Below are 17,558 nucleotides of genomic sequence, written 5' to 3'. Positions count from 1 at the left end.
AAATAGAAAAAAATAAAGTTTCAAAAGTCAGGCCCAAGTGAGGAGCTATGGGGGTGTGGGACAATCTTATGCAAGATAGATGGGAAATGTAAAAACGAAAGCTGTCGACTTCATAATTTGCTCATTTTTCTTAACATAGGAAACTCAACCTTGAATCACTTTGAATCTCTTCTCTAGAGCAGAACTGGACTCCATATAGTTTTATTGTTGTTCTTTTTCTTTATTAAAATAGGGGTTTATTTTCATAGTAACAAAACTTATAGCACAATATTCAGTCTGATGCAATATTTTCTTCACCTAGAATTGCAAAAAGGAGATTTTCACTGAAATGGTAGGAATATAGGGGTAGGCAGTAGTGGGAGTACTGTTTGTATTTACGTAATGTGATTATCATGAATCTATGAATGCTCAACTTGGTTCTCCTTGATTATATTTGTAGGTAATAGTGTTTTATCATTTATATTAGTTATGCAAATTGTTTACATGTTGTATAGAGGTAATGATTCTGTGAGTGATGTATGTGTGTAGACTAGTGCTATTTTTAAAGAAAAAATATTTAAGTATTTGGAGCAGGCTAATTGAATACTGTGATTGTAGCCATCCTCTTCCTCTTAAAGGAAGAATAAATCATTCAGTCCTGAGCATGCTGCTGAGCCAGATCATTTCTCAAATACCCTTCTGGTTAGATGTTTTGATTTTTTCCTAGGTGAGGATGTGTGGCTCCAAAGAATTTATTGGTTTCTTTTGTTTTTCTCTTTGAGAAATATAGAAATCCAACTGTGTTTCTATTGAGGGAGTCAGGGAGGACATTTGTGTAGTTGGAAAATAACATATTTCAAGAAGACTAGGTATTACTGAAACTCAAAGATGCAAATCTGAAAACACTACTCAATAGACTAGGAAACATTTATTCAGGATAATCCTTGAGAAGAAAAAAATTACTGATCTGTAATAGGCAAAGTTACTAAGGCTGACAGTAGTAATGGTTGGTATAATAAGAATAATAATTGTCCCCCTGAGCTATTATGACTTTAAAAAACCTGAAAATGCTTAATATTCTTATTAGAGTTATTAATGTGAATATTGTGTTAACCACAATGTCAAAGACAATATATTGTAATTTAAATGCTACTCAGTATTTCAATTTTTTTTATTCAATAAATATTTGTTGAGCATTTACTTGCTGTGTGTCAGATACAATGGTAATGCTGGGGATACAAGGGGAGACAGGACAAGTTCTCTGCTCTCATGAATTTCCCTGCAATGACACTAACCACTTAGGTACTTGTGGTCATTGATTCCTTTCCTTTCCTTTTTCCTTTCCTTTTTCCTTTCCTTTCCTTTCCCTTCCCTTTTGAGACAGAGTTTTGCTCTTGTTGCTTAGGCTAGAGTGCAATAGAGTGACCTCGGCTCACTGTAATCTCCGCCTCCTGGATTCAAGCGATTCTCCTGCCTCAGCCTCCTGAGTAGCTGGGATTACAGGTGCTTGCCATCACGCCCTGCTAATTTTTTGTATTTTTAGTAAACACAGGGTTTCACCATGTTGCCCAGGGTGGTCTCAAACTCCTGACCTTAGGTGATCCACTCTCCTTGGCCTCCCAAAGTGCTAGGATTACAGGCATGAGCCATCACACCTGGCTGGTCATTGATCTTAATAGAGTTACAGGAGTTTAATTTATTCACTTAGTAGGCAAATGATTATTGACAACCTACTATGTAGAGGGTATGCTGAGGATTCAGCACCAACAAAATGATCAGAGCCTCTGCCTTTATGAAGTTGACTATCTATTAGTGGATGGAGACAAGGACATAAGCTCTTAAAATACAGTGTTTTAAGTGTCATATGAGTGAAGTACCTTGTGGTATGGAGAAAATTTGAGGGGAATCTAACCATGCCTTCAGGAGTCAGCAAAGGAAAGGAGAAAGGTCCAAGCTGAGACCCCAAAGATATATAGGAATTAGCCAGCACTTCAGGTACAGAACAGCTCATGAAAAGGACTAGAAACAAGAAAATTAAAGGAAATACAGTATTAGTGGTGTAGAGAACATCCAGGGAGGGGACTAGGAGTAAACTATGAGGCAGGAGACGTGGGATCATTAAGGACTTTGCACGCCATACTGAGGCATTGGACTTCATCCTACAGTGTAACAGGGAACAACTAAAGTGTTTTGAACACAGAAGAGACACAATTAGGAATAGCTCTGTGTAAAGAGTATACTTACATTACTGCTCCATCTTTGAAAGCTTCACAACCCCAAAGGATGGTTTTTATGTATGTTTTAATTTGGCATGGGATTCGGGCTCAGATGTTTCAACTTATCTGAAATCAAATGTCAATTTAAAATTACTGTTTACAGAGTAAACTGCCTTTTTAGTTTGGATGTTTTTCCTTGCTGCTTTGCCCTAGTAAGCACCATAATCTTGGGTCTCTATTTAGACGTCCTATAGTGGATACTCTCCTCATTTAGAATGTGAGCAGGCAGGTTCTAGTGATCCCACAAAAGGCCAATGCTTGAAATGTTTGTTCCTGTCACAAAATCTATTCCAGAGATGCACAATTTCTGTCCAAAAATATTCTTTAATGCCTCCTGTTAACATCTGGGTGAGATCTTCATCTAAATACTAACATGTCTTCAGTATCTGCTAGCTTTAATAGCAGAAGGTGGGGAGCCTGAGGCACACAGCCTCTGTCAGGGAGCACAGGGAGCTTCCAAAACTAAAATCCTGAACTGGAAAAATAGGGAAGTTGTGAAAATGAGGAAATCCGATTATTAAGTTTAGTTCATTACAAAGGAGTTAGAACCCTATAGCGGTTCCATTTGTATAATGGAGATCCAGCTCTCCTTTGAATTTCTCGGTTAAGGTGGTTTATTGTTGTGCCTCTGTGGTAAGAGAACATTTCTGTTTTTCCTGAAATAGGAGACAAATGTCTATGTTCACATACAATAAAAAGTCTTGTGCTGAGTGTGTTTGATGGATCACTGGATTTTCAGTATGTGACTTTGGTGTGTCATGATGTTTTAATCTTTGGTGGTGTTTTATATCTGCCTTCAGAAGAAATCTTTCATGTATCACATGCAAACTGAGATTTTACTAATGTGCCTTCCTCTGTCCTCCTCTCTCTTCATAATGACCTAAAGAATGCTGCTTCTGGATGCATTGCAGGGAGGCTCAGGGCTGACCCCACGGCCTGAATTGGAATTGCTTTAAGGAAAACACCAATCAACCTCATGGTTAAAACAACAACAACAACAACAACAACCAAATATAAGTTTCTCCAGGATTATACTGCTGACCTAACACAGACAATGGCATCTTTTAAAAACTTGTTTGAATTACAGAACAAATGACAAAAGAGACACATACAAAAAAATAGCTGCTGCAATCTCTATTTACAATCTCCAAGGCTAAGAATATACTTGTGCTTTGGTAATTGTTTTAGTGTGTGGAACATATTCTCTTTCTTTTAAATTCCCACTCATCTTGAGCAACATTAGATTTTAAAAGTAAGAGACGAATGGAATTTTTTTTTTTTTTTTTTTTTTTTTTTCTGAGTGACTACTCTGAGCCCAGCACAGTCATTAATACAGTCCCGGCTTGATACATGTCTTTAATGCAGCAAATTCCTCTGAAGAGCTCACCTTTTAGAAGGAGCTCTTGAAAAATAAAGCCATAACTTTGCTATACAAATACATGGACTATCTGCCAAATATCTTGATCATTTGCAAAGAAAATTACTGTTTAAATAATAAATGTAGAATCTCTCCACTAATAATATGAATATGCTATTTCTATGTGCATAGAATGCCCTCTGATTCTGGCAGGGAAGCATAGATGTATGCGTTTTCTTAGTATTAAATCTACGTAGATCCTTTGGATAGCTTTAAATCGATCTTTGTGGTATGCTGATAAATGTATGTATAACAATCAGCTTTCCAAAAAAAGAAAACAAAAGAAAGAAAGGAGAGAGAGAGAGAGAGAAAGAGAGAGAAAGCCCAGATTTGTAGTGTTTGCCAATTCTCGTGCTGTAAGTACACCATGGCCTATTTCAAGCTACCAATGAGACATCATTGTATGCAGAGTAGGGGGAAAAATATACACAATTGATGCCTGCAAGATACAGTAGTTCCATCTGACTCCAGCACAACACTGGCTATAACAACTAACAACTTCTCATGCTTCTAAACCCTGTTGTGCAGCTCAATGCTATAGGCCTGGGTTTTGTAGAAGTAAATAGATTTTAGATAATTTTAAATAGTCTCTCTCTTTCTTCTATAGGCTTAAAAAATTAAATCATCTCTATGTAGCACACATAACGGCAACACATTCTGCTAGGTATTAGGGAAAATAGGAAAAGATGTAAGATAATGCTTGTCCTTAAATTACTGTTTCATTTGGGATACTAAACATAAATTCAAAATATAGAAATAGTATAAGTAATAGTTTAGGAAAATATAGATACATAACAGATAGATAATAGATAACTACCAAATGATATGTGAAGTCAATAATTAGGATATGGGAGCTTAAAAAAATCCTAAAAGAAGACTTTATAAGGCGGTATATTGGAGAGACTTGATGTGTAAGTGGCATTTGGATGCATGGCAACATCTGAGAAAGTATGGAGCTGAGACGGAATACATTTTAGAAAATCTTGAGTAAAGAACTAGGCAGGGACAGAGCATTAGTGTAGACATATTTTGATAACAATGACTGATAGTCACTGGAGAGTTACTCTGTGCCAGACACTGTACATAGCTTTATATAGAGTAGCTCATTTGATCATCACTGAAATCTAATCAGTCGGGTTGTTGGGAGTATTAAATGAGAAAATGCATGTTTCATAAGTGAAACATTAACCAAGTAGCCAAGGTTACTTGGTTGGTAGACAGTGGAACTAGGGCTTGAATTCTGGTTTGACTGCTCCCAAAGCAGTCAAAGCATATTGCTAAGGTTAACAATTTTCTGGGAAACAAAGACATGGAATTTTGGGGATAAAATTATAAAAAGTTTGAATATCAAGCAAAAGAGTTTCAATGTTGTTATTCAGAGCCATATATTTTTGTTTTTTTAAGACAAAGTCTCACTCTTTTGCCCAGGCTGGAGTGCAATGGCGCAATCTCGGCTTACTGCAACTTCCACCTCTTGGGTTCAAGCGATTCTCCTGCCTCAGCCTCCCATGTAGCTGGGATTACAGGCATGCACCACCATGCCTGGCTAAATTTTGTATTTTTAGTAGAGATGGGGTTTCCCCATGTTGACCAGGCTGCTTTCAAACTCCGGACCTCAAGTGATCCACCTGCCTTGGCCTCCCAAAGTGCTGGGATTGCAGGCATGAGCCACTGTGCCTGGCCCAGGGCGATATTAAGTAGAAAACCAATAATAAAACCTTTAAAAACTTGATCAAAAAGTGAAATGTCTAAATGCCCTTTCCTTTCCTCCTGTGATATCTTTTCTTGTTTGATTTTGGAGTTCATTATGGCTAACTGGGACATAATGTGTTCACAAACCAAATATTACAAAAGTTTGAGATAATATCTTATAAGTTAGGCAAGTCAGTAGTTAGCTTTCAAAACTTGATGATACTTGAGCAGAATATATGTGAAGATAAGGTTTCAGTACCAGGAGTCTACTGCTTCCAAACATTTCTTGAATTATGTTTATATTAACAGTTTGAAAACAATGTCAAAGTACCACACTTTCCTTTCATCCTCATGATGCATATTGACAAGAAATGAATGTTTATTCTTATTTGTGTTGATAAATTATTTGCAATTGTATAGAGAACTTTAGATTATCTATTAGTTTTGTGAAACTCTTTTTATCCCCCATAGTCAGGAAGATTTTGATAAATAGGAGTCTGGAGGAGAAGAAAAATACATTCTTTTGGATAAATGAAAGTATTCTGGTCTTTGCTCAGAATACTTTTCCAGACAGTAAAGCAGAGGCACTGTTCAATTTTTGATGAGATTCTTCTTGAAAGGGAAAATTGCTTGTTTAAGTAAAGCAAGTCTGTACAGTTTAAAGTAACTATTCAGTATCCAAATCATTAAGCATATTGCCAAATAACCTTCTGTAAGATACTTATAGTGCCTATGAATACCTTTAAAGTGAAGGGAAGAGGAATTTTCTTCCTTTCTTTGAAAAATAATGAACAGAATAAAACTGCTTTTTGATTTATGGATAATAAAATAGGGCAGTATATATGCATTTTTCTTTTGATATTTAAATAAATTCACTAACATTTTAATTTTGTTGTTATTACTTATAACATAGTCCTTATCCTATTAGGCACTTCTTTCCTTTCTTTCTGTACAGAAAAGGAATGATGAAAAGAAATTTGCATTTTGCAATGATTGCATACACCAAATATTACAAAAGTTTGAGATAATGCCTTACTAGTTGAGTAAGTATAACAACCTTAAGTTAGAAAAACCATCAAAAAGAACAAAGCATTACTATTGAATACTGAAAGTCTGAATTGTGTAAGACATATCTTTTGTGTCAGTGGTTTTAAAACTTTCTTATTTATATTGTGAACCCATCTCAGAATCTAACAGAAAGCATGTTCACAAAGATACACGATTTTTCATACTATTTTAAAGGATATGCTAATTGCCTGAACTCCATCTATGGATATTCTAGCATCTAATAAGAATATATTTACTTGGCACACCATCTTAGATCTAATTAATTCTAATATTTTGGTTTTTAATATCTATCTATATTTAATTTCTAATTTATAGACAAATAATTTACCCAGCCTTCATATTTAGTACCTTTCTCTTTTCTAATTTAGGTTCTTAAAACATTTCATTACAGAAAGTTTTTAAAAATTTTTTTGCAGAACCAAAAGTTTATAAAAACATATTTTATTCACTGTCATTACTCCTATAATTTTTATGGACACATTCTAAAATTGTGAAGCTTTAAATTTTAAGTTTGTACTTCATACAAGTTTACACTAGAATCTAGTTTACGAGAAAAGAGTGAGCTACTTTATTTTAACGTTTCTGGCCATATCGTTTTATGATCTTTCTAGTTAGCTTTGCACTGGATCATGAAATAGCTGTGGAGCTGACATTTTCCAGAGTATCAGACAGAGGAAGGCAAGGAAACCTTTAGAGTGGTATCTGGGCATTAAGGTTTTAAAAAGCATAACAATTAAAGGATTTTCTCAAAATTGATGTCTCAATCATAAAAGCCAACAGCCAAAAGCTCTAGGGCTTAAAACAAGCAAACGAAAAGCTGTTTGGACCATACTTGGCAACCAGATTAACTTTAGTAAAACAATGTTACAATTGCAGCTCATTTTGCATTGGCTTTTATTCATGTGCTTTTTGGTGAGAACAAGACAGCTGTGCCTTTGATAAGTGTTGCCCAACCCACCGTACGCACCATCCGAGGGTCCTGGCAGGTGGATTTATCACGTATTCTGCCACATTGTGCATGGGCTTCATTCAATAATCTGTAGGAGTAATTAATTTATGAAAGAGAGAGAGGGAGAGAGAGTGTGTGTGTGCGTGTGTGAGTGTGTGTGTAATTGATTCACAGGCATGTAGACCAGAGCAAGGACCAGGAAACTACCCTCTGTGTAAAATCACTCCTTGCCCAACCTATTCAAGCTCTTCTATCAAATTGATTTCTTTTTCTTATCTCCTCCTGGCTCCCCTCCCCAGTGTACCCACAGTTGTTAAGTCAGTCTTTTGAAGGAAAGATGAAGGCAATGTCTAGTACAGCCTTACTTGGATGAGTCTCCCCTGTGTCTGTCTCTCTGGCCTTTTTTTCCCTCTTGGTGTCACAATGCATCCCTGCTCTTAGTGGTAACAGATGATAGATTACAGTCCCACTGGTTTGCCACTTCCTTCATGCTCAAGACAATGAGGCCTGTAAAAGAAAAGACGGTTACTTGGGCAATTAGGTGGTTAGGCATTGCTAACAATCTTGACTTTTTATGCTGGTGACTATACTTGTGCTTGTATGAAAGGGAATGAGGAACTGTCCTAGCATTCTGGCGCAGCAGTTCTCTGCTTTTGATACCAGCACAAGAGTATTTGAGGCTGCCAGTAACTGTCCAATTTTGAACAGTTATGGACTTTTCTCTTGTACTTAAATCTTGAATTGGCTCTCACACTACTGATTTCTTGTTCCTTTATATGGTGTTCTCATACATGTGCTCCATACATATATTTTAACAGGAACAGCAAGAACAGTTTGTCTTCTGAGATTGACATCACCTGCTGATAGGATATGGGTTAATTTAGTTGGTAGAGAAATGCGCAAAAAGGAAAAGCTTTCTTCAACGAGATATAATGCACCAATTCTACCTTTATCAGTAATCTGTTGAATGGCCTTGGGTAAGCCTCTTAATTGATTCTGCTTCTGTGTTTTTCCTCTGTGAAAAAAAGAATTATAAAGACATCCTGCAGCTGAAAGGAATGTTACAGAATGATCCTAAAACACTAGAATATTAAAAGGAGGAGCACTGAGCATTGATGGTGCTGCTAGTTCCAGAGAAAGCTTATGCTAAATCCCCAGACAGTTTCAACTCTTCACTGTCTGGATTATTCATGTTCAGATGTTTTTGGACAAATGAAACAATGGTCGAATAATTAGGATATAGTAAAAATGGTACAAGTGTATGCAGGTTAAGTCAATCTCATGAAGAGGCTAAGGAAACAGATCTGCCAAATTCTTTTAAAAACCTAGTATAAATGAAAGGCACATTTTGAAACAAGGTATTTACAGATGATGACATCTAATTTATTAAAATCTCCTTGCTCATGGGAATATGTGCTTGCCAGTAAGAAGATAATTGTTTAAATATATGATCTCATGGAATAAATATGTTGTATAGATAGGGTTATAAACAGGAACATTATTTAAATATACACTGGAATTTGTTATTATACTCTTTTAAGTTTGGACTTGAAATGTTTTAACACTCAAGGATATTAAGCTGCTAATGGTAAAATTTTCACATTGGTACTTTCTCCACATTCATATTTCTAATCAGTAAAGGAAGCCAAGGGGTAAAATTTGTAATTTACAAAGTAGAATTCTGTGAGATTGAAGCAGCCCTTAATTCTAGCCATCTCATCTGTTTATGGAAGGGTGTTGCTTCTGGGTGTTTGAAGTGTAAATCTGGGAACTCTTTCGCCTTAGAGCTAAGAGAAATGGCCTTAGAGTCATTTCTAAGGTAACCAGCATCCAAAACACAGACAGCTTTATAAGTCAGAATTAACACCTTGAATTGTTTCTCAAAGCCAAATGGAAGTTCTCAAAACTTCTGGAGCCCAGTTGATGTCACCGTGTTACCAGTTTCCTGGACAGACGTAGCTCCAGCATTCTCACCAGTTAAAAGTTTCTCTTTCATAGGCTTGTGTAGTTCTTGAGAATAGCTGCATGTAGGGCATCTAGTTATAATCCAGCTGAGAAATTAGACGGCCGGAGGTCAGAGTGGCCACTGTGAAGCCAGTTTATTTTATTTCGAATGAGACCAGGCTACCCCTTGGGGCTCCATCCACATGTTTCTGGCCTCTTTCTGGGAGATAGCAAAAATCCATACACCTGATTACACACTCAAGCTCTCATCAAAATAACTCCCGTCTAATTCAGCTTGATCAGTTCTGATAAGGCCATTGATTGGGTTTGAGGACCAAGATCAGAAGCAGTAGGACAAGGATGACACAGGGAGGAGTGGCTTGTTTTGGAATTCCTGGTGTTTCAATTCTGATACTTTTCAAGGGAAAGAAGATGATCACTAAAAGAGTAATAGGTAGACAAAGTAAGTTGCCTTGGGCAAAAGTGGCCTTTGCCCTGAATAATTAGGTGCTCTGTCTATGTGTTTATGTGTGAACCTAGTAATCCAAGTAGCAAAATGCGCTAACAGCATTGCACGTTTATCTTCATCTGTTACATGAGAAAATGGTAGGGTAACACAAATGAAAGAGGTTTTAAGGAAACCAGTTTGGCAGGGCCACATTAATATTTAAGAGTTGATTAACACAATATCCTGCTTTAAGTTTAGTCTGAAATAACTTGGAAAACTTTCAGAATGATCAAGTAATATAAAATAAACATTTAACTTCATTCTCTTGGCCACAAATTTCAAATTCTGTGATAAGATAACCTAAAGAGCTTTATCCCTTCTTGATGCATTTCCCAATTTTATCTTGAATTCCAAATTTAAAGAAACCATCATTATTGCCTAAGTTTTGTGGGGTTGCTGCTATTGCTGTCACTTGCCAAATGTAAGCAGTGAGTTTACTAGTTGAACCACAAATACATAGTATTAACCATGTTCTAAAGATTTAAAAAGTGAAAGGAGATAAGGGACTTGCTGTAAAGTCTTTGTCATTTTCCTATGAAGTACCAGCCAAAAAGGCACTTTTCTAAGAGGGGGAAAAAAAATACTTGAGAACTAAACTCTTTGGCAGTGCTTAAGCTTTTCCTGAATTCCTTCATTAGAAGAACTCTGTGGCATGGCACCTACTGAATACTTTTATGGTGTTTTCATGGCATTTACACTCATCCTTAGCTCTCACAGAGCTTTCTTCAGTAACCAGGTCTTTTGGGATAGCAGACAGGAAGAAGGATAATTATGAAGAAAGCCAAGTTCACAAAATTGCTGAGATAATTTAACTTCTTACATGGCCAAACCCACATAAGATGAAGTCATTTACATGCTGCCTAGGACATGCGTTTTTCATAAACCCTACCACTGACTCATGGTGCTTAGTCATCAACATTCTAATGTCCCCACCTGTAAAACAAAGATAATAGTATCAGTCACATGGACAGTGATGAGACGAAACTGCTTTTAGAGGACTTTGACCTTGCCAGTAAGTGAAGTCCACATAACTGTGTTCTTTAACAGAAATGTGTTTTATTAAAGAAGCATATGGACAAGCAACTATCTCTGAAACATTTTCAGAGCTTCTCTGGTGTTACATGCATAGTAAATATTTTCTTTAAATTAGATGAAAAATGTGAGTAGTCCTCATATACTGTCATGAAATTGCTCTCTTTGTGTTATGTTACATAATGGTTTCCTTTTAGTTTTGTGATTCTGCCATTTTCTGGTGAATTATTGATATTTAATCCTCCTGCTAAGACCACAGCATTTACATGGAAGCTTCCACTCTGGCATTTGCAATTCTCCTTGCCCTGATTTTTAATTTTTCTACAGCACTTCTCTTTCTCTTTCAATATACTTTATGAGTGATTGATTGATTACATTAAATGTGTGTTGTTATCATCCCTCACTGGAATATAATTTCTAGGAGTTTACACATTTCTGTTTTGATTAATAACATATCCCCAGTATCTAGAACATGTCCTGACATAGAGTATTGGTTAAATAGTTCCACTGAATAAATGAAGTACTTGTTGGGATTTCAGCTTCCACTCAGTTTCTACAACTTAGAGCTGAAATTTGACTCAGGCTTTTGAACTAATCTGGCCCTAAATCCATCCACTAACACTTTCTTTCTTCCCTCTTATCGTCCTACCTTCCTTCCGTCTGTCTGTTCTCAGCTTCCAGTCTATTTAGGATTTACTCTTTCCATTGCCACCCGGAACAGTGGGAAGAGACTATTGCTCTCTCATTTGCTTGGTTTTGACACTTGCTTTTAGCTATTAGTTGTGATTCTCTGACTAAGGGCTACTACAATCTGGTGAATCATTTATCTGAAGAAGAATTATAGAGGCACAATCAATAAGTACAAAATGGCTGCCAGTACTTCATGGGGGGAACGTATGTGTGGATGTTGGAATTGATAGTCCCTGGAACAGTGTGTTACAAAGGGCCCTTCTGGCGTCTGATTATCTTTCAACAAGAAAAGCATGCAAACCGATCGATGTTATTATGTGGCCTTTTAAACTTTCAATTCATTTCAGATGTGGCTTAAAGTAATGTGTCATCAGAGTTTGTTCGCCTGTTGGATGATTCATTCATTGATCTTCCAAACAAACAGATGGTGGGTAGGGGAGAAGACAGTGGAAAAAGAAAGGAAAGAAAGTAACAAAAGGGGAAATAATGTTGACATGAAGATGTCTGTTTTGTGATTTTTTTATCTCTTAAAAACTAGAAATGACTATCTTGGTTTCTTCTGTGAAAGATTCAAACTAGTAATACCATAAACTTGAAGTAAGTTCCATGGTTTAACTGAAATATCTGCATTATTGTTTGTTTTATGGTTGTTGTTTTCATCTAAATGAAGATGATATTTATATAGGACAGTGAGGCTAGAACATAAGTAATATGTTGGATTTGATGACTCTGGTTGAAAATATCAAACATTTGGGGTAAAACGGGATCACATCATGAATGGTTCTTTACTTTGTACTCAAAAGTCAGGCCATAAAATTTATTGCATGTTTTATAGAAAGCCAAAAATAGTGTGTGTTTTTTGTCAAGACACTTCTTTGTGATTCATTCAACAAACATGACAGTACCTTCCAAGTACAAGGTGCTGTGCCTAGGGTTACAGCAGGAGAGAGAGATGGGATGAGATCTAAAATTTCACCTGTTTCTTTCAAAAATTATTTTTAAGCCTCAATAACTCTTCAATGCAGGTATTATGTTTATTTTCTAAGTACAAAAACTGAAGATGAGAAAAGTTAAGTAATTATTCCAAAGTCACATTGCCTATATGTGGCAGAAGCAGTATTCAAAATGGTGGCACTAAACCTATGGTATTTTGATGAAGCCACCTTCAAAATATTCACAACCCAGAAGAGACAATCTCTCTCATTCGCTCAACTTCTCTCTGTCTCTGACTCACTCAATCACATACACACACACATACACACACATGTACCTAGAATATAAGAGAAGTTGTAATACATAAATAAATGAAAGGGGGCCAAATAGTCACTTATTTGATGATTTTGAGTATGTAGATTTGAAGGGCTTCCTTAATGCCTGGACATCTGGCTGAGTACAGTAGTTCATGCTTGTAATCCCAGCACTTTGGGAGGCCAAGGCGGGAGGCTCACTTGAGCTCAGGAGTTTGAGACCAGCCTGGGCAGCATAGCGAGACCCTGTCTCTACAAAAAAATAAAAAATTAGCCAGGTATGGGTAGTACACGCTTGTAGTCTCAGCTACTCGAGAAGCTAAGGTAGGAGTATTGTTTGAGCCTGGGAGGTTGAGCTGCAATGAGCACTCTAACCTGGGCTACAGAACAAGACCCTGTCTCAAAAAAAAAAAAAAAAAAAAGCCTGGACATTTGCCAGCATTTCACATTGTTGTCTGGTTATTCAGGGACATGCATGTATTCACAACTATCCACATGTACTTTGTGCACGTGCTAAGTACTGAGATGCTGACATATACACATACTTAAGACGTACTGTTACCTTTGAGTCTTAGTTTTATGCAAGACAGTGATATATCAAAAAATTGTTATAGTATTGGCCAATTATCCAATTCTTTTGAAAATATACCAGGTAGAAAAACAAACTGCCTCTTTCAACAGAATAAAGAAGGTACAGTTGGTAGTTAAAATGCTATAATCCTGTATGGAAAGGAAAGTGGGGCTTAAGGAGTACAGTGAGGCTTAACTGAGGACAAATATATTCCATTCCATTTTCCTATACTTCCCGTTCAAAGCATTGCTTTGAAGCTCTGTCTCCCTCATAGTGTTCATATTTTGCATCCCCTGGGAAAATATTTTTTTCAGAGCTTACAGATGGCAATTAGATGACAGGCTTATGGAAAATAATTATTTAAAACTGCATAGAACTTTGAAATCCTTGGAGAAAAGTCATTGCATGGCTATACAAATCATGGATGGTGGTTACACCACAGTCACTCAGCTCAATATAGCAAACTATTAGTTTGCATTTCCAAAGTAATATCTAGTTGAGGGAATGGCGAATACTCTGTCAAATACTAGGAACAATCATATTTCACTGGAAACAATGTCAATTTAAAATATCATGATTTTAGAGAAGTGTGAAAAAATATACATCTTAGAATTGGTGAAGTAGGGTGTAGATTCAATAAAGTTCTCCAACAAAACAGAACTGATAGGATGTGTATATATACAGAAAGAAAGATTTATCTTAAGGAAATAGCCCATGTGACTGTTGAGGTTGGCAAATCCAAAATCTGCAGGGTAGTTTGGCAGGCTGGAGACCCAGGGAAGAGCTGCAATTTGAGTCTAAAGGCAGTCTCCTGGCAGAATTCCCTCTTCCTCTTAGGAGGTCAGGCTTTTTGTTTTAAGGCCTTCAGCTGATTGGATGAGACCCACTCACATCATGAGGTGTAATCTGTTTTACTCAAAGTCAACTGATTTAAAAGTTAATCTCATCTAAGAATATCTTCATAGAAACATCTAGAATAATGTTTGAGCAAATATCTGGGTATAGTGTCTAGCCAAGTCGACATAAAATTAACCATCACGGCCGGGCACGGTGGCTCACAGCTGTAATCCCAGCGCTTTGGGAAGCCAAGGCAAGCAGATCACAAAGTCAAAATATCGAGACCATCCTGACCAACATGGTGAAACCCCATTTCTACTAAAAATACAAAAATTAGCTGCGCATGGTAGCGTGCACCTGTAGTTCCAGCTGCTTGTGAGACTGAGGCAGGAGAATCGCTTGAACCCGGGAGGCAGAGGTTGCAAAGAGCCGAGATCATGTCACTGCACTCCAGCCTGGAGACAGAGTGAGACTCCATCTTAAAACAAACAAACAAACGAACAAAACAATTAGCCATCACAGGGTGACATCAGGAAGTATGGGGAGAGTCTCTTCATTGACAGAAATATTAGTACTAGAAGTGACACCTAAACAGAGTCCAGAGACCAGATGGGACAGAACAGCGAGCACTTTGCTCTGCCTCTCAAGGCTTCTGTAGGGGTTGGAGTTTATTGTCTCTGATCTCTTCAGGCCCTTCCCTCAGAGAGAAACATCCATAACACACCAAACCCAGACCTTAGAACACAACTGTGGTGCGGTATGAAGGGGAAAAGTCTGTCCTTTTCTCCACATCACTAAAGTTTACATTTTTCTGTTTTCCTAACTTAATAGAGGCCAGATACCCGAGGGGAGGGTGGGAGATGTAGAGAGAAATCACGTATGCTTCAAATATGTGAAATACAGTGTTTGTCTAAGTTTTGGTTATCTCTTCTTAGTTGGAACTTGTGTAAGTGGACAGACGAAGGGTAGAGGGGGGATGAAGAAAGAAATTGTTGGGGAGGAGAAGCTCAGACTCAACATTCTCTCTACCCACCCTTCTGTCAGATTGCACTTCAACCCTAACCCTAACCTCAGCCTCCTACCACTGAGCCTCTCTCCAAGCTCTCCTGGATCCACTGCTCTTCCTCTTGCTGATGCTGCTAAGGTCTATTGTTAGAAACAGTAATTCCCTGTTAAATATTACGTACATTCAATATCTTTCCTTCTAGCCTATTGCACAATCCTTGAACCACTGACTCACACTTGCTTTACATAAGTATATATATTTTGGTTAAAATCATAGACTTTGAAGTCACCAAATTTCTGCTTCACCTCTTGTGTTCAGTTCTCTCATCCATAAAATTGCGATAATGATAGTTCTTATGCAATAGGTTAGTTAGGAAGAGTAAATGAAACAGGATAAGGAAAATTCTTAGTACAGGGCCTGGCAAGAAATGAGCTCCCAATAGTTGTTTGGTATTATCATTCTCTTTTATCAGACATAGTTTCCCCATGAGATCACAATGTGGATTATTTGCAAACTGAACTGGTAAACAGAATACAAAGATGAAGCAGTAGGGTCCCTTCTTTTGGCCAGCTCCAAGGATAATTGGAGTGATACTATGATATGCTTCTTTTAGTTTTCATCCATGTCAACCATGAAAGACAGGGTTGATCTCAGCCTGAGGTAGAGGTAAACTATCTATGTGGTGAGAGTTACAACAATGATATAATGACAATCCAGGTAGCCTCTTGGCTTAATGGGCTTAATGTGGCCCATGGACATGTTTTGTGTGGTGAAGGGTTTTTGGTTTTTGTTTTGTTTTCAATGAAGCAGCATGCCTTTAGACAGGGCCAGTGCTCTCTCCAGTCACTCTCTATGGTCTTGTAACCATCATATCACACATTCACACATAGTTACCTGTCCATCCACCTCATTGTCCTTGAAGTGGTGACCTACCACTATACATCATGGGGAGATATAGTAAAGATTTCAAAGCAGTGAATGGTTCAATGTTCCTCACTCTTAAAAACATAACAAACAGCATAGTTAAAAACAAGTCCTATTTAGGGAATGAGGTAAGAAGTGAAAACCTAATCATTTGCTCATCCTAAAGAAGCATTCTTAAATTTGCATATACATGTATTTTTATTATTTTTTTTTAAATTATACTTTAAGCTCTGGGGTTCATACGTGTAACGTGCAGGTTTGTTACCTAAGTATACATGTGCCTTGTTGGTTTGCTGCACCCATCAACTCATCATTTGCATTAGGTATTTCTCCTAATGCTATCCCTCCCACAGCCCCCCAGCCCCTGACAGGCCCCAGTGTGTGATGTTCCCCTCCCTGTGTCCATGTGTTCTCATTGTTCAGCTCCCAGTTATGAGTGAGAACATGCTGTGTTTGGTTTTCTCTTCTTGTGTTACTTTGCTAAGAATGATGGTTTCCAGTTTCATCCATGTCCCTGCAAAGGACACGAACTCATCATTTTTTATGGCTGCGTAGTATTCCATGATGTATATGTGCCACATTTTCTTTATCCAGTCTATCATTGATAGGCATTTGGGTTGGTTCCAAGACTTTGCTATCATGAACAGTGCTGCAATAAACATACGTGTGCATGTGTTTTTATAGTAGAATGATTTTTTAATCCTTTGGGTATATATGCAGTAATGGGGTTGCTGGGTTAAATGGTATTTCTAGTTCTAGATCCTTGAAGAATCACCACACTATCTTCCACAATGATTGAACTCATTTACACTCCCACCAACAGTGTAAAACTGTTCCTATTTCTCCATGTCCTCTCCAGCATCTGTTGTTTCCTAACTTTTTAATGATTGCCATTCTAACTGGCACGAGATGGTATCTCATTGTGGTTTTGATTTCCATTTCTCTAATGACAGTGATGATGAGCTTTTTTTCATATGTTTGTTGGCTGAATAAATGTCTTCTTTTGATAAGTGTCTGTTCATATCCTTTGCCCAGTTTTTGTTGGGGTTGTTTTTTTCTTGTAAATTTGTTTAAGTTCTTTGTAGATTCTGGATATTAGCCCTTTGTCAGATGGATAAATTGCAAAATTTTTCTTCCAATCTGTAGGTTGCCTGTTCACTCTGATGATAGTTTATTTTGCTGTGCAGAAGCTCTTTAGTTTAATTGTATCCCATTTGTCAATTTTGGCTTTTCTTGCCATTGCTTTTGGTGTTTTAGTCATGAAGTCTTTGCCCATGCCTATGTTCTGAATGGTATTGCCTAGGTTTTCTCCTAGGGTTTTTATGGTATTAGGTCTTACATTTAAGTCTTTAATCCATCTTGAGTTGATTTTTGTGTAAGGTGTAAGGAAGGGATCCAGGTTCAGCTTTCTTATGTGT

The 17,558-nt window shown here is 37.3% G+C and overlaps 1 long non-coding RNA gene across 2 annotated transcripts in view; it reads left to right on the top strand.

Annotated features, from left to right (window-relative positions):
* Positions 1 to 17,558, top strand: part of LOC112133884 (uncharacterized) — a 229,832-nt gene that overhangs the window by 125,031 nt on the left and 87,243 nt on the right. The window contains exon 1 of one of the 2 annotated variants that reach the window (XR_010140525.1): positions 10,892 to 10,992. The exons of the other annotated variant lie outside the window; for it this stretch is intronic. This is a non-coding gene — a long non-coding RNA (uncharacterized LOC112133884). Of the gene's footprint in view, positions 1 to 10,891; positions 10,993 to 17,558 lie in introns of those variants that run through there. 2 annotated transcript variants of the gene reach the window in all.

Source organism: Pongo abelii, chromosome 5, assembly GCF_028885655.2.
Source record: "Pongo abelii isolate AG06213 chromosome 5, NHGRI_mPonAbe1-v2.0_pri, whole genome shotgun sequence".
NCBI classification, from domain to species: Eukaryota; Metazoa; Chordata; class Mammalia; order Primates; family Hominidae; genus Pongo; species Pongo abelii.
The sequence above is the reverse complement of the archived record's forward strand: the minus strand, read 5'-3'. Positions and strand labels throughout refer to the sequence as shown.